The sequence below is a fragment of the Vombatus ursinus genome, unplaced genomic scaffold (genome assembly GCF_900497805.2).
Source record: "Vombatus ursinus unplaced genomic scaffold, bare-nosed wombat genome assembly UNPS02000577.1, whole genome shotgun sequence".
Classification (NCBI taxonomy): Eukaryota; Metazoa; Chordata; class Mammalia; order Diprotodontia; family Vombatidae; genus Vombatus; species Vombatus ursinus.
This window is the reverse complement of record NW_020940355.1, coordinates 4,541,878-4,565,168: the sequence shown is the minus strand read 5'-3', so window position 1 is coordinate 4,565,168 and position 23,291 is coordinate 4,541,878. Positions and strand designations below refer to the sequence as shown.

Genomic DNA, 23,291 nt, shown 5'->3' with positions numbered 1-23,291 from the left:
CTTCACAGTTGCCATAGTAGCTTTCTATGGTCAGGACTCTTTTCTGGTTTTTGCTCATGTTTTTTGGCCTATTTCATAGCTCCTTGGGCATTATCCCAAGCTTTTTGTGCTGGGGGCTAGGGGCCTGGTCACTGGCTTTCTGTGCTGGGGCCTCAGCTGCTAGCAGCTTGTCCACTGCACTGGGGTGGGCTGGCCTACTGGTGCCCGTTGTGCTGGGGGTTCCAGGGCTGGCAGTTTGCCTTCTGCTCTGGGGCTGGAGTCGTTACAGCTGGCCTGCTGAGCCAGTACCAGTGGGCCTCAGTTGCTAATCTGTGCTGTAGTTAAGAGCCTCCTGCTGGCTTACCGAGATACCACCTTCACTCTATCTTTTTGTAGGTTCTGACCCTCCAGAATCCTTTTAGAGGCTGGAAAATGGCATTCTTAACAGTGCCTGGTAGTGCAGCTAGAATTAGGATTTCTGATTCCCAAATTCAGCCCTGTAACTCAGCAGTACCCAGACTTTGGGAAGAGGGCGAAGTGGTTATACAGAGGGAAAAGAATTTCAAAGATAACAGAACTCTGCCTTCTGATGGCAGAGAGATATGGGCCTGGAAGAAGCAGATTCCAGGGGCTGAAGCATTAACCTCTTTGAAACATCAGAGTTACATCATTGGGGAGCCATTCTTCCAACCCCTGAATTTTACTTGTCTTGATAACTCTTCCTTACTCATTATTAGTCTTTCCCAGAAGAAATTCCTTTTATTCTTTCTTGATTAAGATATTTTTGGCCTATTAAACTTTACCTCTTTATGTTGTCTCTGGATGTAAAGGGAACATTTATTTTATAACTGGTTGGATGGACTCATCCTATTTATGATCAGGAAGGCTTTCCAGGGGCCAGAGGGTGTGTCTTAGTATTTTATGTGCTGTCTCAACTTGTGGTTTCCCACTTTACTTTAAAGGGAGGGAGGTAGAGAGGTATCTTAAGAGGTGGTTTCACCAAAGTAGTCTACCTTTTAAGTTTTTTTCTTTCATTCACTTGTTAAAAGTTTTCTCAATTAGCTGTTCCTTCATCTAAATGGAAAATTTGACTTGTACTGTTTACTCATGGGAAGGTCTTCCCATGTGTCATATTATTTTACCAGTTACCTTAACTTCTGTGTTTTTTACTCCTTAAAACAGATTTTAGTTACTGTCGGTGCTAAGGAAAACAAATTAAAATTTTTTACAGTAATTAAAAAAAAACCATTATGGCAGATATAAATTGTTTCTCTACCTCTTCCTTGTTTATTATGTTGTCTTAATGAAAATAAGGAGTAAATGAGAAGAAACTACCAGCTATTTGTGGTTGTGGATGAATAACTCAGATCACCCAGGAGCCTTGCTTCTAGTGGGCATTCAGTGAATATTATCCATTTGATTTAACATGGCATTCTTAAAACAAGGGTTTTTTTTAATCTTAGTTACTTGAAATTCATAACAATTTCATCTGCCATAAAATTTAGCTGTTGCTAAATCTTTGAAATCTCCTTAATACCAACATGACTATATACCTTCTTGAAACTATTGAATGTGTGGGTGAAGGATTAGGAAAGTGACTACTTTAGTCTGGTGTGATTAGACTCTTTTCTCAGGATGTTTCTTGGGCACCACTGATGGGGTAAGGATGAATTAAAAGAGTATATGAGGAAGCAACTAGTTTCCAGTATCAACATGATTGTTAACCTTTCTACATTTTCTGTTAAGATTTGATTTGTGTTTAAAAATAAAAATGTTTTCACATGCAACTGGAAAATAAGAAATACGGGAAATGAGGTACAGAAATCTATCCTGCCCTACAGGAAAATAGAAGGGGAAGGGGGGGGGAGATAGCAGGGAAAGCTGCCTAGGGGAAGGGGTATTCAGAATTCATGCCATCTTGGGGTGGGGGGAGGGGCGAGATGGGATGAAAATTTGGAACTCAAAATCTTGTGGAAGTAAATGTTTAAAACTAAAAATAAAAAAAATACACATATAAAAAAAAAGAAAAAAAAAGATTTGATTTGCATCCTGACCGTGGAGACAGCAAGACTTTTTGAATTAAAATATGAGACTTAACCCAAATTTGAATGGTCTTCCAACTTAATTCAAGAAAATGCTAAGCAAGATGTTTTGTAAGTTAATACCCCAAGACTTGAACTTGGACCCAAAGATATTTATTGAACTATTCATTTTACAAGCATTTATGAAGTACCTCTACCAGGTACTGCATGAAATGTTGACAAATCAGGGACAAAAAAGAAAACTCTTCAGTCAAGAAGGCAGTATGGTAAAGAGCGCTGGTTTTGGAGTCAGAAAACCTGAGTTCAAATTTGACCTTATCTGCAAAAATGAAGGGATTCAGCTAGATAATCTCCAGGATCCTTTCCAGGTCTAGATCTCTGATCTTCTGTAAACCCAAATTCATAAAAGATAAAATCCTGAAGAAAGTCTCAAATCATGGCAGAGAGGTATGGTAGAAAGTATGCTGAATTTGGTATCAGTGGACAAGGGTTCAGATCCTGAATTTTTAATTTACTACTTCTGTGACTGATCCTCAGTTTCTTACCTGTAAAATGAGGGTGTTAGACTAGGTAGCTTCAAAGGTCCCTTCCATCTTAAAAGCTACGATTCCAAGACTAGAAGTCTGGAGACCTCAGTTCTGGTTATGGAGCAACCATTAATGAATTTGTGTGACTGTGGACAAGTAATTTAATATCCATGAGCAACTCTTTCCTCATCTCTAAAATTGTAGGAGGGCTAGAAGAAATGCTGAGCAGGATGCTTTGAAAAAAAGCCTGGGGAGGCTTAATATGAACTGATGCAAAGTGAAATGAGCAGAACCTGGAGAACATTGTACACAGTGACAGAAATATTGTAAAGATAAACAACTATGAAAGATATTGAAAAGCTATTTAACTTTTTGTTACTTATATTTTGTCAATACTATTCTGTAAAATAAAACTGCAATCATTATTTCAAATTTTCCATCTGTTTACCTTGGGATCAAAAAAGAAATGTTTCTGAAGACATAACTTACATTGGTAGTAGTAACAGTATGTTGATCTGAAATGGAGTGGGTTGTCTGCCATTGGCTAGTGTGATACCTGAGGCAATATTCTATTCGGAAGCCCTCAGCTACTCTCCTTAACTGGGACTCATTCCTCCCAATGATTTACATTTTTCTTCTAAATACTCTTAGGTTCTAGGCCAGGAGTGGGGAACCTGTGGCCTCAAGGCCACATGTGGCCCTCTTCGTCCTGTGCCTGAATCCAGACTTTATAGAATAAATCCTTAATAAAAGGATTTGTTCTATAGAATTTGGACTCAGTCACAAGGCTGTACCCAGGGACCTAGAAGGCCACATGTGGCCTCTAGGCCAAGGGACTTTGACCAGTCATGATCTCCTGTTAGACTTTAAATGTTTCTATGACTTTCTAATACCTGAAGTAGGAAAACTTTTACTGACTAGGAGTATAAGGGAGGAGTATTGAATTGGACGAAACCTTAGTGATCATCTCTTAGTCACAGCTACCTACTTTATTTATAGGCAGTCGGTTAGCATGTATTATGCCAGGCACTGGGTTAAGCTCTGGGCAAAAGAAGAAAGGCAAAAGACAATTCTTGCCCTCATGGAGGATGTAATTTTATTGAGAGAGAAAACATGCCAACAGCTATGTATAAATAAGCTCTAGAAAGGGTAAATTGGGGTAGTCTCAAAGGGAAGACACTTACATTAAGAAGTATTGGGTGAGAGAAGGGGGAGGCCTGCTATCCAGGTATGGAGAGACCCGCCTGAGTTCACACAGATTGTTACCTGTCTGAGATGTGAACTCCAATTCCAGGGCTCATTTTACAATTTAGCAAACAGGACTGATTGCTAATCTAAAACATAGATCTCCTGATCCCATCTGTTGTACTTTTCATAATATCATAGTCCCTAAGAATAGGGATTTGTTCCAGCTTTATACTCAAGGGTAAGAAATGAATACTTATTTGTAGGGTCCCTATAATTTTGTAGTTATCATGATTTGCTTTCTTCACTCATTATAGATGGAAGGACAACTTGTGGGTTACTGATATCATTCTCAGCTATTTAATTATATACTTACAAAGTTGCTGCCCTGATATGAAAAGGTATGGAAAGGGTATGGAACGCCATATTAAATTACTTTAAAATTAGCAGACATTTAGTTAGTTCTTAAAGAAGTATGATAACTTATGATATTTAAACACCAACAATCACCCACCTACCACCTGTGTTATTGAGTACCCATTGGGGTGTGTGTGTGTGTGTGTGTGTGTGTGTGTGTGTGTGTGTGTGTGTTGTGTGTGTTGTATATAATATATGATATATATTGTATTAGGGTTGCAAAATCTACTTTGCATGTAAGAAACTTTGTGGGGTTTTCCAAACATAATATGTGTATGTATGTATATGTGTGTGTAAATATATATTATATATAGTCTACTATTACACATATATACACAGAGAGACATATATACACACTATACCTGGAACATTCTATAGACTAACTCAGAATGGGAGTTTTTGAACTGGCTTGGGAAACATTGTATCCCCACAAAGTTCCTTACATACAAAGTAGATTTTGCAATCCTAACACAATTTGACCTTCTGAAAGTCAGCAACTTTGATCTTTAATTATCACTTGACATATGCATACTTTAGAGTTCAAAGTTCCTCATACTTTATATAGTACTGTAATTTTTATTTTAGTTACCAGTGTGAAGGAAACATTTTATAAATTAAAAAGTGGCTGCTTTCCCCTTGTAAAAGAAAAGATCATTGGTCAGAGCCAATTTGGACTTAGAAAGCATTCGTGGGGTACTTCCCAGTTTATATGACTCATAGCCTTTTTTTTTCTCTAAGGCTAATCTGTTCCCTAATAAATGAAATTAGTTTGTTGATTTTATTATCCTCTGGGTTTTGCCATTACCAAATTTTGTTTTAATGATTTCTGTCTATATATCATTTTGATAGAACAGCTACTTCCAAAACAATCCTGTCTCCTCCCAACAAATTACATTCCCCAAACATTTATGTGTAAACTTCTAATAGAACACCAGAGTTGAAGGCAGAAGACCTATATTTGAATGCTTCCTCTGCTGTTCACTCCTTGTGTGGCCTTGAGCAAATTACTTCACTATTCTGAGCTTCACTCCTCATCTGTGAAATGAAAGTGTTGAATTAGATGACCACAAAGGTCCCTTTCAGCATTAAATCTGTGATCCTATAACCTAACAGTTTGATTAGGATTCTTAGTAGGTTCCTTTTCCCTTCTATAGTTTACTGCTTCTTAAGGGAGCTGAAAGATGGTTGCCTTTTCTTTGATAGTATAATGCCAACATCCATCTTATTTGACACAGCTTTATCATCTTAGAGATTTATCTTTATTTACATTGTTGTAGGGATTGTGTATATTACTCCTTTGGCTTTGCTTACTTCATTCTGCATCAGTTGATTCAAGTCTTCCCATGTTCAAATTCTAAAGCATTCTTCTATAGACTGGTGACTCTCCAGGGTATTTTGTTCCTCATGTCTCAGTCCTGAAGCTTACAGCATGGTAAACATTTCTTATTTGCATTTAAGTTCAAGGAGTCTCTCTTTTTGGGATGAGGTCGTGTGGTATAGTGGTATAGTTTAAGTCACAGGACTTGGAATCGGGAAAACTTGGATTCCTACTGCACTTCAGACGCTTAGCTGTGTGATCTTGTACTAGTCATTTAACCTCTCTGCGCCTCAGTTTTTCTCATCTGTAAAATGAAGGGATCAGACTTGGTAGCTCTTAAAACCCTTTCAGCTCTGAACTTTGTAGGCTTCTGTTAGATGCCATAGAAGCTGATTCCAGGGGCAGCTAGGTGGTGCAGTGGATAGAACACCGGCCCTGAAGTCAGGAGGACCTGAGTTCAAATCCGGCCTCAGACCAAACACTTGACACTTAATAGTGTGACTGTAACCCCAATTGCCTTTAAAAAAAAAAAGAAGAAGAAGAAGAAAAATCTGATTCCACCAACCCACCTGCGGACATCTTGCCTCTTTGGAAGCAAGTTGTGAATGACTCTCCTCCTAATGTGGACAAATAAAAAAATGTTTTTTTAAAAAAGTAGATAGAAAACATATTTCTTCACTTGAGTATTTGTAATTCTGGAGAGTTATTCCATATACTTCCAGAAGTCATGGAGATATCTCACCAGTAGCAAATCTTTGTTCAGAATTTCTGCAGCTTAGATCAGTGTCATATAATAAAGAATCAGCAAAACTGGTTTTTAGAAAATGCTAGGAAGTGCTGCACCATTGAAAACTTGTCTTGCCACCACAAGGACATCATTGTTTTCTTCTCATCTCTTTCCTTGCTGCGTGTAACAAGAATGTGAAATCAGAACAGAGGGATGGTAAGACTCTTGGATCATCTTCAGTCTGCTAGCCTTTACAGATGCATGTATCCTAAGGCTTCTACAACTAGAATTCCCAGAAAGGCTGATATTTCCCTAAATTTAATAGTGAACTAGAGCCCTGAAGGTATGTTCATGTGTTGTCATGGAAATCTGAATATGAGGACTGGACCAACAAATGCTCCCCTCCCCAATAGGCCTACAGAGCTGGAGTCAGGATGGGGAATACCAAAATGTAAGATAACCATACACACACACACAATGATGACTGTGTGATTTACTGTACCAAATAACAACATAATTAAAACTCCCAGCCTCTTTTTTTTAGTGTGCTTTTAGTTATTTGAGGAATGTGGTATACTGTAGCTGCCTTTTCCCTCCCTAAGAGTCTTTATTAATTTTTGGTGTTTTGATTGGCTTCGTGATGATAAAATGCTAATGAATCAGTTTGCCTTGGTGATTCAGTCAATAATGGACTTTCCCACTTGTCTCTGGTTCAGTGCATTTGACAGATTAATTTAAACTCTCATCTGGGGGATTTAACTGGCACAGTCTTCTAAAACCTTTTTATGAGGTCCTAGGAGAACTTTGGTCCATCCTGTAGGTTTTGATATAAACAGTACCTTTTTCACCAAAGTAGTTGTTTTTGCCTTGCAGAAAAATCCTGTGGTTTGCAAGTGATCATGCTACACATAGGTGTCCCGTAGTAGTAAACCTTTTCATGTTCATTTAAAAGGGAATGCAAAGTTGGTTTAAGTACAAAACGTTTACCAAGTCATAGATTGTGTTTAACTGCCTGTTCTCCCCCAAGACACAACACAATTTACAGAAAATAAAGTAAGCATTCTTTCCCACTGGCCCCTGAGGCAAGGGTGTACGTCCTTGGATGCTTTGACAAGAGTGCTGTTTGGTCATAAATGGTGCAGTAACCGGGTGGAGACTGAAAGAGATGCTCTCATACCTCTTAAGAACTCCTGGCAATTCTGCAGCCAAGCCTTTAGGAATCTGAATGAAAAGCTCAGAGAGTAATAATAGTAGTTGAGTTAAGTTCGGTCCCACTGTCACTCCTTAGGTTTGGCTTGCCTGTGGGGCCCTTGTGGTTTTTTAAGCATCATAATTTGGTTGGACATGCTTAGTCAATATTTTCACCTACTGTAGCAGAAGAGGTAACTTTCTAGTTGTGTCCATCTGGTAACCATGGTTATATATTGATGTAGTTGCTGCTTGGCTATCCTAACACTGTCCTAAACTGAATCCAAAGAGGCAGTGAGGAAGGTCACAGTTTCGGTGTTCTTGTGGCCTGAATCTGTGTGGCCACATCCTGGGTATGATTTGGGTACCACATTTTAGCACTGACATTATTGATATGTTGTGGACCACTGAAAAGAGCATGAAGAGGATGTTGAAAGGACAGGAGAACATGATCTTTTCAAGATCCTTTGAAGGAACAGAGATGATTCTCCTGGCCCAAAGAAGACTGGGGAGAAAGGGTGGTGGCACATGGTAGTTGTCTTCAAGCATTTGAAGGGCCATCCTATGGAAGAATTACTCTTCATAGCCCTAGAGATGTGATAGCTATCTTCAGAAAGGCTGTGATGTGAAAGAGGGATCAGCATTGTCCAGCTTTGCCCCAGAGAAAAGAACTAGGAGCAATAGGTGGGGGTTGTAGAGATACACATTTACATTTGATGTAAGGGAAAAATTTTCCAACATTTAGAATGCTCCAAAAGTAGAATGAACTGCTTCTGTAAGTTTTCTCATCTATAAATTGGGGGTAATAATAGCACCCCACCACTCAGGGTTGTTGTGAGGATCAAATGATAAAATATGTATAAAGCACTTTGTAAACTTTAAAGTTCTATATAAATGCCAGCTATTGACTATTGTTGTTGTTATTGTTGTTATTGTTATTATATTATACCATGCTACCTCTGATGGGATATTAGACACTGACTAGTTGTGTGACCCTGGACAAGTCACTTAACCTCTGCCTGACTCAATTTTCTCATCTGTAAAGTGGGGATAATATTAGTACCTACCTCCCAAAGTTGTTGTGAGCAGCAAATGAGATGATTTTGAAAAGCGCTTATCACAGTGCCTGGTGCATAGTAAGTGCTTAATAAATGAACATTTTCTTCTTCCCTTCCTTTGGAAAGAGGCAGTGTATTATAGTAAGAAAGCTGGAATCCCAGCTTTGCTACTTGTGATCTTGAGCAAATTACTTCCAACTCTTTGGGTTTCAGATTCCTCATACATAAAGTGATGTTTTCAAATATATGATCATGTGATATTTACAGAGCAGCTAGGTGGTTTGGGTGGATAGAGTACCTGGCCTGGAGTCAGGAGGATCTGAGTTCAAATTTGTCCTTGAATACTTACTAGCTGTGTGACCTTGGGCTAGTCACTTAACCCCTATTTGCCTCAGTTTGTCATTTGTAAAATGGGGACACTAGAGAAGGAAATGGCAAATGACTCCAATATCTTTGCAAAGAAAACCCCATGGACTTGCAGACACGACTAAACAACAACACCATGGTATTTATGAGGAATTGGGGGAAGTAAACAAGCATTTATTAAGCATCTTCTATATACCAGGCACTGTGTTAAGGTCTTTGCAAATAGGACCTCACTTGAGCTCCATCTGCCTGTGAAGTAAGTGCTTTTATGACCTCCATTTTCCAGTTAAGGAGACTGAGGCAGACAGGTTAAGTGATTTGCCCGGGTCATGCATCTGAGGCCATCTAAGACTGGATTTGAATTCATGTCTTCCTGATTCTAGGCCTACCTCTCTATCCACCACACCACCTAGCTAAGAGAAGAGATTGTTCAGCATATTTAAGGGATTTTTAATCTCCTAGTTTTTCCAGAGAATAAGTCCAAAGAACTTTTAGTGTACTTGTATATAGTCAGTGCTTGGACTGTATTTTTGCCTTTTCCATATTCGGTCAATTGCAGCCTAATAAAAAAAATTTGATGACCTTTGATCTTTCTGGTTTCCCTTCCACATCCCACTTTCCAACAGTGGTAGAAGAGAAGGAGCAAAGAAGATAACTTTTTTGTTTTGGATTTTTTTTTAAACTATCTTAGTGCAAGTAATTCATCAGTAATTTAGATTTGGAAAGAACCTTAGAGATCATTTAGTTGAACCCTTTCATTGAACTCATCAAATGAGGAACCTAAGAAATAATTACTTGTATAAGAGTTAGGAAATAACCTAGGTAGTTGATTTGCATCTTTCTCCTTGTTCTTACTGGATGCAAATAAACAGAGAAGTACAGAGAGGGATGAAAAGAGAAAATATATGGAAAACTAATGGAGGCAATGCAGTGAGTCCATGTAAGTACAAAAGCAACTCACGGATTCACTGCTTATAAGTTTGTGAAAAGTAATTTGCAACTCTCTCCATTGTTTCGAATTTGATAAGTTAATAGAGCTCTAAATTTCTTCTCCATATAAGGCTTTTGTGTAAAGGTGGTATTTGCTAGTTTTGAAATTTCGTGTCTCTAATGTGTTCCTGTGCTAATTAATTGTACAGATAATACTAATAGGACCCACCAGCTAAAAATATGTTGTTGTTTTTTTTTTAATTCCCTGCAATATGCAGATAGACTAATCCCAGGAGAATGCATTTCAGTTTTAGGAATTTACCTGACCTCCTCTGAGATTTCTAGTGAAATACCACAAGAAGAGAGAGATTTTGAAGGACGATGCTTTTGCTTTTTTTTTTTGGAATGAGTCTAAATTTTATAGGGCTTCATAAAGAATAGTTTCATCTTTCTGTTGCCTAGATTTGGTAGCAAATGTGAGCTGTGAAGAAATACTCAGTGCTCTTGAACCAGGGATATCGATTGCTTAGGTCTGGTTCTTTCCACATGACTTTCTATTTATCTGTTAAATGTCATCTTTCTAGATTCAGCCTGGTGTCTTAGTCCAGGTCATTTTGGATCTTGACTCTTGTCATCTGATACATTTCTTAACCCTCCCAGATTTTTATTACCTGCACATTTGATGGGTAGGCTGTCAACATTTTTATCAGTTACCAATAAAAACGTTAAATCCAGGTCCAAGCACAAATACAAAGAGCATTCTACCGAATACCAACTGATTGGTTAACATTGAAATAACAGTAACTACTTTGGGCCCAGCCATTCAACATGTTCCAGATATACCTGACTGTATTATAGCTAGCCTCATATCTGGTCTATATTTTCCACAAAACTAACGTGAGAGAATTTGTCATGCTTTGCTTAGATAAACTATATTGGGATCACCCTGCTGTATCAGTCTAGTAAAACTGTCAAATTAGAATATGCTTTGGGGCAGCTAGGTGGCACAGTGGATAGAGCACCGGCCTTGAAGTCAGGAGGACCTGAGTTCGAATCCGGCCTCAGACCAAACACTTGACATGTACTAGCTGTGTGACCTTGGGCAAGTTACTTAACCCCGATTGCCTCACTTAAAAAAAAAAAAAAGAATATGTTCATAATGAACCCATAGTGGTATGGAGGAAGGCGGGGGGCACTATTCCTTTATAATCACTGCTTCCTTTTTTCTAGATGATTACCATCACATCCTTCCAATAATATGTCTTAGAATTTTGCTGGAAATGAAAGTTAGGCTCACTGGTCTGTAGTTTGAAGAGTGTTCTCTTACTCATCTTGGAAATCAAGACTAACTTTTTTTTTCTTTTTTAAATTTTTTGGTGAGGGCAATTGGAGTTAAGTGACTTGACCAGAGTCACAAAGCTAGTGAGTGTTATGTGTCTGAGGCCATATTTGAACTCAGGTTCTCCTGACTCCAGGGCTGGTGCTCTATCCACTACACCACCTAGCTGCCCCATGACTAACTGTTTTCTGATTTATGGTACCTCTTAAATTTTCCACAGTCTTTTGAAGGTCACTCACAGTGGCTCAATAATAACATGTCAGTCTACAAGCATTTGTTAAGTGCTTGATATGTATCAGGCACTCTGCTAAGCATCCTGTCTTCGAAGAGTTTACATTCTAATCGGGGAGACAACCTATATATGTGAGGGTCTCTAGAATATATTCGAGAGGAATTGTGGGGAGATCAGAGAAGGCTTCATCAAGAAGGTTCCTCCCCTTCAACTGCATATGGTAGTCTGGAGCACAAGAATTCTTACCCATCTCATTATTCCTTGTATAGATTGTGAGTCAGAGATCTTTTGAGTGGTTAGGAATCTCATTTATGAATCTATTGTTTTTAGGTGTTTGGGACAATTAAATACATTGTAATCTGCAAAAAGGAGAAGCTTGCGGATCTCACCATCTACAAAGAATATTAGTTCTTTTAGGACTCTGCTGGAAATATTCATGATATTTGCAAACATCTTTGGAAAGGGCAGGTTTTTCTGTTTTATGATTCATTTGTTAAAGGTAGAAGATTTAAGTAAAATCATCCCTGAGTCAGTAAGCTTCTTGTGATCTTAACATACGCATGAGAATTAACTTGGTTTAAGGAGAGATGTTAAAAACAGCAGCATTTTGCTCTACTGAATCAAATGCTTTTTGGTATTCAACAAATAACTGTTAGGCAGCTAAGTTGTATAATGGCTAGAGCACTAGGCTTGGACTCTGGAAGACTCATCTTTCTGAGTTCAAATCTGGCTTCAGACCCTTCGTAGCTGTGTGACCCTGGGCAAGTCACTCAACCCTGCTGCCTCAGTTTCCTCTTCTATAAAATGAACTGGAGAAGGAAATGGCAAACCACCCTGGTATCTTTGCCAAAAAAAACCCCAAATGGGGTCACAAAGAGTTGTACATGACTGAACAACAACAAATAAACTGGAAATCATGAATTCTTTGCTCTCTTTAGTCAGCTATTTGACACTAATACTGAGATCTACTGTGGAATATTGTCTGTGGAGGCTACCTCTTTCTTGCTCCTGTTTTCATTAATCATGTCAACATATTTGTAAATCATTCTCAAGGATTTTATAAAGATTGGGAAAAAAAGTACGTAAGCCAATAGTTAACTGCTCTTTGTTTGATAGCTTGTTTCCTATAATAGTTCCATCCATTACATCTGCCAATTCCTTTAAATACCCCAGGATGTAGTTATCTGTGTCAGGTGATTCAAACTCATCAAAAGCCACTAGATGCTAGATTACTATTTCTCTATTTTATCTTGGGTATAAATTCCTTATTGGCCATCTTTTGTTCTATTCTTTCCAATTCCAAGGTCATTATCCTCAGTAGAGAAATTAGAAACTAAATAGTGGTCCAGCAACTCTACTTTCTATGTTGTCATTTTTCAAGTTGTCATACATCCAAGCATCAGTCTTATTCTATTCTTCAGTTGTCCCCTTTCCCAATATAGTGATTAGAACAAATTTATTAGCCTTGACTTTCCTTACTAACCCCAATTCATTCTGAACTTTAGCATTTCTGAAACTATTCTTATAGGATCATGTCTTGCTTTTGTGTGGTTCCTGTCTCCTGGCCTTTCATCTTCAGGCTTTTAAAAATCTAAGTTGGTTGGTGAGTTCTCTTTATACCAACATCAGTCTTGCTAGACAACTTCCCTTTTTCCTTTTTGCTGGAATTGTTTCCATGTACTTCCACAAAATTTTATTCTTGAGCTTCCTCATTCCTTTTAAGTTTAGTTCCTACCATAGCATTTTAGTTGATGGTATCCTCTTTTAATCTCTTGAAAGCAGCTGTCCCCCAAAATCTAGCACAAATGTCAAGTGGACCATTTCTGACTTTCCTTTTCTCTATCACAAACTCTAGAATTGCCTGATCATTTTCCCCTAAGTTCCGTAATTTCTACCTCAATGACCAGCATCATGTGTTGAGAATAAGATTCAGAGTAGATTTCCCCCTTGTTTTGTTTGAAGGATAATCATTAAATCAAGCGGAGTATTAGGTCCTCTGCTTTTGGCAGTGAGGGAGCTCAACAGGTATGCAGGTAATTGAAGTCTCTCATCATGCCTCTGTGGCAGGTTTGTGATCTGTTCCCTGAACTCCAACACACTTTTTACTAATCCTATTTTTTTAATAAGGTGAATTCTTACAGAACTATATTCCAGTCATATGTCTTATCCCATCAAAGATTTTTCAGTCCTTTTCTCTTCCATGACCTAATCAAGAAGAAGAGTGGAGTGGCCTGCTGGTCAGCAACTCAGCTAAATAAATATGCTCATTTGTTCATTAAATTGTAACCCCCATAAGAGCTAGGATTGTCTTTTACAACTCCTTTCATCCACTTGATTGAGAGTTCCTTGAGGACTGGAGACTCTTTTGTCTCTCTTTGTATCCCCAGGCTTAGCACATTGCCTGGCGCTACTGGCTTAATGGTGGATTGGTGGTTGGTGGATTGATTCAGTGAGAATAGTTCACTGGTCTTTAACAGTATAAAATATCATATCTTGGAGAGTTAGTGCTCCAATGTGCCTCACACTCCTGACTGCTAAAGTAAAATAAATACTAGCCCAGAAGTTGGTACGTTTACTTTGGAGTTCATCATTTTAATTGATCAAGTTTCTTAAGTGACTAAAACTGTTACAAAGCCCTCAGTGTCTTGTGTGTAAAATAACAGTGTTGGATAAGATGACCTTTAAAAATCCCTCCTTCAAGCTCTAAATCTGATCCTAAAAGCAATGCCTGGTACACTGTGAATTGAGAATTTTGCCTACTTGAGAGATAAGAAAGCAAAAGGTGGCAAGAGGAGACAGGGAGGAGAGAAGAAAGTGTTTCAACAGAAGAGCTTAAGTTGATATGGTGGGAAATCAGGGTATGCAGAGTTAGATAGCCAACAATTCAGAAAATGCCATCTTGAAGGGTAGTGCTGAGAAGAAACAAAGTCTAAAGAAAGTAGTTTTTGGCATTCACCCCTGTTGGTCTCTGATTGGAATGTTGCAGCAAAGAATTTCTCCCAAAGCCTCTACTTAAAGAGGGCTCACTTTCCTTTCCCATTAGCTGCATTCCTTTAGCTGGACTCTACCATAGCCCACCCCCATACCCCCTCATGCCTGGTACCTTCACTCTCCCTCCTCCCCAACTTTTTCAGCTTTCTTTTGTGTATTATCTTACTCCATTAAATTGTAAGCTCCTTGAGGGCAGGGATGACTGTTTTATTTGTATCCCAAGTGCTTAACACTTAGTAGGCCCTTAATAAATGTTTGACTATTGCCTAGAAAGGTCTTCTACTAAAGTAGAAAAGTTAGTATACCATGAACCACCAATATTTACTGCCTCCTCACCTCCCCCAATAAACAAAATTCTAGTATCTCATTTCATTCATTCTTACATCAAACAAGACAAGGTGATTATGTATATTGGGTGAAGTAGTGGCAGGTAATAAATGAAGGCAAAGGGGAAAATGGAAAATCTATCAACAAGCATTCTTAAGTACCTCTGATTTGCCAGGTCAAGGGGATTCAAAGATAGCCCCCAAAAAGTAATGCCTGCTCTTGAGTTTAGTTCTCTGAGAATGATGTAGTCTCCTCTGAACCTGTTAAGGTAGAGATTCATTCATTGATTTTAGGTGTTTGTGTAGAGAGGTTCACAGGTTACCTCCTAGTATTCAAAATACCTAGGTTTAAAAATGTCAGATGGTCCTATTTCCATGAAAAAGCACTCTGGAATATCTTAGCAGTTGTTGGCTCGTTACTCTCATTTCCCATATCTACAGCTCTGCTTAAGAATTGTTCATTCTGGGGGCAGGGGAAAAAAAAAACACAACAGGGTTCTCCCACTTGACATAAACAGGTACCCCCTTTTCAATGGTAGATCACACAAGCAACTTCAAGAAAAAAATAAAGAACATCTTAAGCCCTCACATGCTCTGTTTTTGTGAACGATTAAAATGTTTCTACTTAGAAACACTGTCAGCATTGAACACACCACATCGTAATGAAGTGAATCCAGCTTCTGTTGACATCATTGAGGAGATAAACACCAGATGCAAAACTGGCATCTAGCTATTATGGAACTCTGCCAAATCAACCTTCACAAGGAGTTTGCTCAGTATACCGTCTGCCTCAAACTCTTGATTGCTACCTTGGAGGTGTTGTTCCAGGTCCTTGGCAGGAAGAAGGAAAAAAGTGAGAAAAGGGGATCATAATTGATGATCACCACCTTGTACATTTGCATTTCACAGATAAGTGTATATTTCTTATAAATGCCATCCTGGAACTCCCAAGTAAAGTGATACCTGCTACAAAGAATATCTAATAAACTCAGCATCTTACAGGTGAACCATGATCAAAATGAATACAGAGTGAATATTGCCTGCAAAAACACAGTATACATAGAAACTTAAGGAATTTTGGAATAAGTCTACTTCATTCACCATCTTCAGCAACACAGCAATATTCATGGAAAATGAATTCAAAACCCAGCTTAGATAGTATGGATAAAGAGCTGACTTCAAATTCAAGAACTGGGTTCAAGTCTTGCCTTTGATGTATCCCCCTGTACCTCTCTGTGCCCCGACAGGCAACCTGCTCATACTAAGTTGCAGAGCAGGTTCTGATTTTCATTGGTAGAGTTTCATCACCTAGAGTTCCTTACATAAATGAAATCACACATCTAATCCAAAAAAGAATACTGTATGAGACACAAGAAAAGAGCATCTCTTGATGTACTTGATCTATATCTCTTGTAATTAGTACATAAGATTTTTTAAGTCATTCCCCTTATCTTAGCTTTTAACTGTAGGAATGACAGTTTTAAAGTTCAGTTTTGCTTCGTTTTATAAAATTCAATGGTTAAAACTTTCAAAAGGTCCAAAGCCAGTTATTAGCCTTAGTATACATGTGATCTGCTTTGTTACATGTATAAAAATGTAACAGAGACTATATACTTTTTAGCATCTAATTTCTATCAATATAAGACATTAATTTCTTCATAGTACTTAATTAAGTGTACAGTAAATTTGTAGAGGAGTAGCAAAAAGGTAATCATGAACATCAGGCAAATTTGAAAATAATGATGCCATAGCCTACAGCTTTCTGTATTTCTAAAAAAAAGTATATTGCCTTATGCCATTGATCCTTTACCCTAATCTTAACCTTATCTATCCAGCTTTTCAGTTAAAGAATTTATAAAGAAATATCTCTCTTCTCAGGGTGGGGAACCTGTGGCCTTCTAGCTCCTTGTGTGCAGCCTTTTGATTGAGTCCAAGTTTTACAGAATAAATCCTTTTATTAAGGGGATTTGTTCTGTGAAGTTTGGATTCAGTCAAAGGATGGCACCTGAGGACGTAGAGGGCCACATGTGGTCTCGAGGCTACAGGTTCCCCACCCCTGCGCTTAGTGGGATGCATGGTTTTGTTGCTTTTACTACTTGGCCGAAATATTATTCTATAAAATTGGGTTAAGATACTTTGGAGGAAGGCTTCATCCCTAGTAACCCTTGAGCTGAGAAAGGGAACAAACTAAACATAAGTTTTTCTAAGGTTCCTCAAGAGCAAAAGTGACCAGAAGTAACTGTGGTTGTTGGTGCATACTCCATCTTTATCACCGATGATTTTGTAATGGAGTTTGTTGCTAAGAAGGAAATAGAAAAGGAAAACATCATTCATCATCCTTCATGATCGTAAGCCTTCGGGGCATTTGTAAAAGATTATAGGATGCTCTTGAAAAAAACACAAGAGTAACAGATGTCAGCTTTACAACCAGGGTACAAACCATTACAAAAATAATTTATATTTTTAAAATTAACATTTCAGTACTGAAGAGGAAGTTCTTCAAATAACTCCCAGGTTCATAAAAAAAATCTTCAAAAAGCACTCTTCTGGATTTCATTAGTAGAGCTCCTTCACAATGGGGTGTTTGTGAAATTGTGTCCACTAGGGCCAATTACCCTGCCTGCTGCCCCTTGTCACCGGACTGAGGAGAATTTAAAGTGCTAGCACCACAAACCTTCCCAGGGTCTGAGTTGTACTGACGTGGATGGAAACAGTCCTTCATTGAACCAAAGGAGTCAGATCGAGAGAGGTTGCCCTGAGAGTTCCCTAAATCAGGCTTACTAGCTAAAGAAAGATCAGAAGATGTTTTCTGAAAGGGGAAAAAATGTTTCTTGTTTAATAAATATCAACAAAAGCCTTTTGTGACTGGATAAAATGCGCACCCAATTTTAATAAAAGAATTAGGAACATACTATCTCCAAATCCCAAGTAAAAAAATTCTTGGCTATCTTCAGTTAAGAAGGTGATTTTTCTTGGATCGACTCTAAAATCAGTATTCATGGTAAAAATTTGTTCTTAGGACTTGGTTACTTCTTTCAAAATATTTCTACATCAGAGATTAATTTAAGGCATTAAGGCTGGTGTCTAATTTTTGTTTTTATTTTTGATATTTGTTTATATTCTTGAAATTAAGACAAACCCATTAGATTAATCCATTGTGATCTTTCCCCAGAAACTACTATTTTTTATAGATTAAGGATGTGATTCTATATGAGACAAATTGATTTGAAATAGCCTGAACTGGTGATTTCATCAGTGTAGGGTATTCTGAAATGATATGGTAATGTTTGAGCCGATTGACTAAACTAAAATACAGAAATTTAACACAGAAAATGTAAGAGATTAAAAAAAGAAAGTAGAACTTAATTACATAATTCTCTTGCATTAAAGCACATAGACATAACAGTAATACTAGAGCAAATGTAAGCAGTAGAACTGGAATTTTAACTTTTAGTAACTATTAGTTAACTACATTTGTCTTCGCTCAGTGTTATTTAAACCTTGGAATATAAGCTCCCTGAGGGCAGAGACTGTTTTACTTTTGTCTTTGTTACTGACTATATGCTTTTTTTAAAGTGATAGGTTTTAGGACATTAAAGTCAAAGACACAGAGTGATAATGCTATGAAATTTTTAGCTCTGGGGCCCAAGTCAGAAATGGAAAGGGTCAAAGCTTCCATGCCAGTCATCAGATTGGGGTTCCAGGAGCCTTTACATTTGGGGCCCGGGTAAGATTTTGTGTGCGTATGTGTGTGTGTGTGTCTGCTTGTGCGAGTATGCGTATGCATGTGTGCGTGCCATCTGAGCAGGCTGCTGTGAGCTAAGTGAAAGCAAAGGAACCTTCATTGGGAAGGAGGAGAAGAAAGAGAACTCTTTGGTATGGTCTGCAAAGATAATTGATTCCTTGTCCCCGAGTAGAGCTCAGAATCAAAGTCAGCAGGCATATAATGTTCACTTTTCTTAATCCTTGCCTTCTGTTAATCACGAATTTTATTCACCAGCTTAGCTTACCTGTTTCATTCCATCTTTTTTAAGTTTGGTTTCTAACAAGGTTTCTCACCTTGATATCTCTTCTCTCCCAGACATAAGTGGGTACCAGGACATTGAGAAATATTCCTTTTTAACCAATGTGCGAAGTTGTTTTTCATGACTATACTTATTTGTTATGCCTTTTTTATTGAGCATGTTGCAAGAGTAATAATAATGTTAGTTTGTTTTTGTTTTTGAATGAAGGCATGGAAGAAAAAATTGGCAATGAAATATTTTAAAAATAAAGAAGCAGAAGGAAGTTCAGAAAGAAAAACGGCAGTGTTGGAACTACCATTTTAAATTTGAATGATATATGCATATATGTGTGTGTATATGTGTGTATATGTATATATATATATATATACATATACACACAAATATTCTTAAACAAGCTTTACAGGTAGTAGGAGGAAAATACTATTACAAAAGTTCAGTTTCACACATAATGTACTTTAAATTGCTGCTCCGTACAGAGAAGTTTGGTGCTTATCAAGACAAAAGAATTAACTGTGTAAAAAAAAGGAATTAAATCAAGTGTTAAAATATGTAAGGTATTGCTTCTTTCATAGAGGAAGAACTTGATGTATGTAAAGGGTAGGAAAAGAACTTTAGTTAATTAAAAACTGAACAAACTGTTTTCAGATAGGCTGTTAGCAGTATGGTTATAAAAAGGACAGAAAATGAACTTTGACATAAATATTCCTATAAGGCTTATATTCTCCACTTGATAAATGGTCAAAGGATATGAAGAGGCTGTTTTCAAAAAAGAAATCCATGGTAACAGCCATATAAAAAAATGTTCCAAAGTACTAATAATTAAGGGAAATACTGGAAACTACAGGGATGTCTATCCATTGGGAGATGGCTGAACAAATTACAGTATGTTAATATAATGGAATATTATTGCACTTCTGTATAGAATGATGAAAGAAGATGTGTGAGCTGATGCAGAGTAAAAGAGAAATTAAACAATAGCACAATATTTTAAGGACAAACAAATTTGAAAGTTTTAAGAACTCCAAACAACAAAATAACCAGCTGCAGTCCCAAAGGATGAATGGTGACGCATTCTACCCCCAATCATACAGAAAGTCATGGATTTAGAGTGCAGGATAAGTCACACTTTGGGATGTGGAGAATGCAGGATTTGTTTTATTTGACTATCCATATTTGTTGCAAGGGTATTTTTTTTTTTCCAATGGGGAAGCATATAGAGGTCGGAAGGAAAGATAATAAAAGCTTGTTAATTGAGAAGAGTTTAGAAGAAAAAGTATACAAAAGTTTATCTAGGCTGATGCTTCCTTTATATGTGAACAGTGTGATAGTTTGAAAGGGCAGAGAAAGAACTTATTAAAACTGATAAAATTCAAGTATAGGGAAACACTGTTGACAGTGGCAGATTTTAGTCATTTTTTCAGTTGTGTCTGACTCTTCCTGACCCCTTTTGGAGTTTTCTTGGCAAAGAGACTAGAGTATTTTGCCATTTCTCCAGCTCATTTTATAGATTAGGAACTGAGGCAAATAGGGAACACTTGCCCAGCATCACACAGCTAATGTCTGAGACTGGAAGTTAAGACTTCTTGACTCCAGGCCCAGTGCTCTATCTACTGCCCCCTCTAACACTACCTCCAACAAAGGTTAGAGTGAGCTGCTTGTCAGCCCAAAGAATGAATAGAGGTCCACATTCCCAGAATAAGAGCAGTGATGAGTTACAGTGTGGGTATTTAGCTCTCATACACCTTTTTTTATTTATATATGATCTTCCCCTTTTGTTTTTCTTTTTATGTTGAAATGTGCATTTTTGACATCTGTAATTAAGCTCACAATTTTAAAAAGAAAAAGAATTATTCCCCATTCATTTTGCATTATTGCTTCTTTTGCTTTCAAACTAAGTTTTACCTGTACACTTTTTCCTTTTCCGTATTTTGCCTCCTCTCGGTTGCCCTATCTCCTTTCCTAGTCGTCCCTTAACTAGGGTCATCAGAACTTGTTAGGTTTGTAGTTTATCAGAAAGCCACCCTGCTCAAGCAAAAAGTATCCTTTCCCTCCTTCTGCTAAAGTGTTTTATTGTAGCTCAGTTCATTTTCTCCTACCTAGCTGTGAATATGCCTTTTTTCCCCACTATGTAATTTTCTCTACTCCAGCTTTGTCTCTATATGCTCACCTTGCTTGTCATGGCTGGCACCTGTTAAACTTGTTTTTTTGGTTTTCCCCTTTCTGTAGTACCTGCTCCATTCCCTGGTCCTATTTCGTGCTTGGCTGTTCAGGTATTAAATTGATAGTTCTTTCTTAGATCCAATTGGGTACGACTCTCTGAGGTTGAAATTCTACAGTTCTTTTCACCAACTTTGGCTCCAATATGCAAATTTCAACCGAACTCTGATTCTAGGATTTTAATGTATTATGGTGGATCAGGAACTTAATTCTGGTCTTGGCTTCTGCTGACTGTCTGAATCTACATTTGATTTATGCTTTTTTTTTGCACCCTATTTTAGCTGTCTCTAAAATATAGATAAAGTTAACATGAGAGGAGTTTTTGTTAAAGGCACCATTGAATTTATGTGTTTCTTGTTTGTTTTTAAACCTGAAAATGTTGACTTAAAAAAAGACTAAAAAACCCTGGGCAAATCACTTTTCTGGGTCTGTTTTCTTTTTGTGTAAAATGAAAGGTTGGACTACTAGACAATCTCTAAGGTCATTTAATGCTATTTCTCTTGATCCATTTCTATGACAAGACATTATGGGCCTGCTTAACCTAATGTTACATTTTAAATACCTAGCTTGGAACTATGGTATATTATAATAATTAAAAATAATTACAGTAACTAGCATTTAAATAGCACTTAAAGATTTGTCTGTTTTTTGCACAGAAACCACTGAATTTTAAATCAGAAGACCTGAATCCAGTTCCTAGCAATTATTAACAACTTATTAAATCTATGTCAGTTTACTTGTTTGTATAATGGAAATAATAATGTATGGTTGCTTAAGGATCAAATGAGAAAATGTATGTCAAACAGTTTGTAAACATAAATTAGTCTGTAAATAAGAATCATTATTGGAACATAGCATTAAAACTACTATTGTATTGTCATGCCAAGTCAAAAATGAGAAAATTCATATTTATATTTAGTTTGTGCATGCATGCATGTGTGTGTGTGTACACAGAGAGAAACTGGAGGTTCCCAATTAAACATTTACATTTTATCCAATAATGCATAGTATCTGAGGAAATAAAATTTGTAGCCAAGTAGGGAAAAATAAAAATTGGAAAGCAGCTTTCATTTGAATCTTTTCCCTACTTCCTTCCTTCTAGGGGGAAAGAGGAAGGAATAAAAGGAAGGGTGGCCTGTAGTATATTCTTTTTAACCAGTTCCCACATGCAGTTACTATGTTGTTATGCAAAGGATATATTAACTTTGCAGAAGATATAAAAGCATAAATATTTCATTCTAATAAACAATTGTTATTTGGTTGTAAATATAACATGAAATAGTGAATATTGTAAATATTCAAGGTTATATAAATATTTCACAATTGCTTTTTTATATAGATGAACAGAAGATTTTTGTTTCCAGTAAACAAAAATATAAAAATAAGCATCATTGAGAAAATGTTCCCATACAACTGCTTAAACTTGTTATCTATTTGTAAGATGTATGTCAAACTCTTTGTAAACATAAATTAGTCTTTTCTGTTGATGAAATTGACAGATGTTAGTATTCAGAATTTGCCAGCATTGTCTGTGGAAAAAGATATTCAGGAAACAAGGTTCCTGTCCTTGAAAACTTGTTTAAAATGGGTTTGCGGTAATAGAGATAGATGCCTAGGTAATAGAGCCAAGAGTTGAGGTGTTTCATTCTCTTTCCAAACATGCTACAAAAATTCTACCCTGTTTTCCTATATTTGAATAGGGGATGATAAAAGTAACAAATGGTGTTGGTCTTGGTTACAGGAGAAAAACTTCTACTCTGTTGTAGATTCCAATTAATGAAACATGGTACTGTTCAATCCCAGTAAAAATTAGTACTGTTGTCTTTCCCTTTTTAAATCTCTCAAATCACTTGAACCATAGTTATTTATATACCTGACATCTTTCCACTGTGAACTTCCTGAAGACAGAATCTACCTTTAAAAAACGAAAAGCAACTTGTATGTCCTTTGTGCAGCATAGTATACTTAAATCATAGGTGCTTAAAATTTGTTGAATTAAATTTAAAAAATTTTAAGTCCCACATTTTATGGGCTATGGTAAAATCTTGGTAAGATTTGAAACCAGATTGAGATATTTCTACTATTAATTGATGCCCTGTGTGTCCTCCTCAATACAGATCCAGTATTAGATATTGGACATTGTCTTGGATAAAACAGTGGTGGTGCTTGGGAGTCTAAGAACTCAGTTGAATATGAGCGCTGGATGTCTTTATCTAATTGAGCACGTTCTATACTGGCAGGTGACTATGAAAATTGTTGGAATTATAATTAAATTATGTCACTGCCAACATCCAGCACAGTACTGGACCCATAATTGTCACTCCAGAAATAATTGTTAAATTGAATAAGAATGAATGTTAGGATTCTAGTTTGATGGTGGGAAGTATTATTCAGTGTTTCTACAGTTGTAGCCTAAGTTTGAGT

The 23,291-nt window shown here is 37.1% G+C and overlaps 1 protein-coding gene across 2 annotated transcripts in view; it reads left to right on the top strand.

Annotated features, from left to right (window-relative positions):
• Positions 1-23,291, top strand: part of E2F3 (E2F transcription factor 3) — an 89,467-nt gene that overhangs the window by 53,090 nt on the left and 13,086 nt on the right. The window lies entirely within an intron of this gene.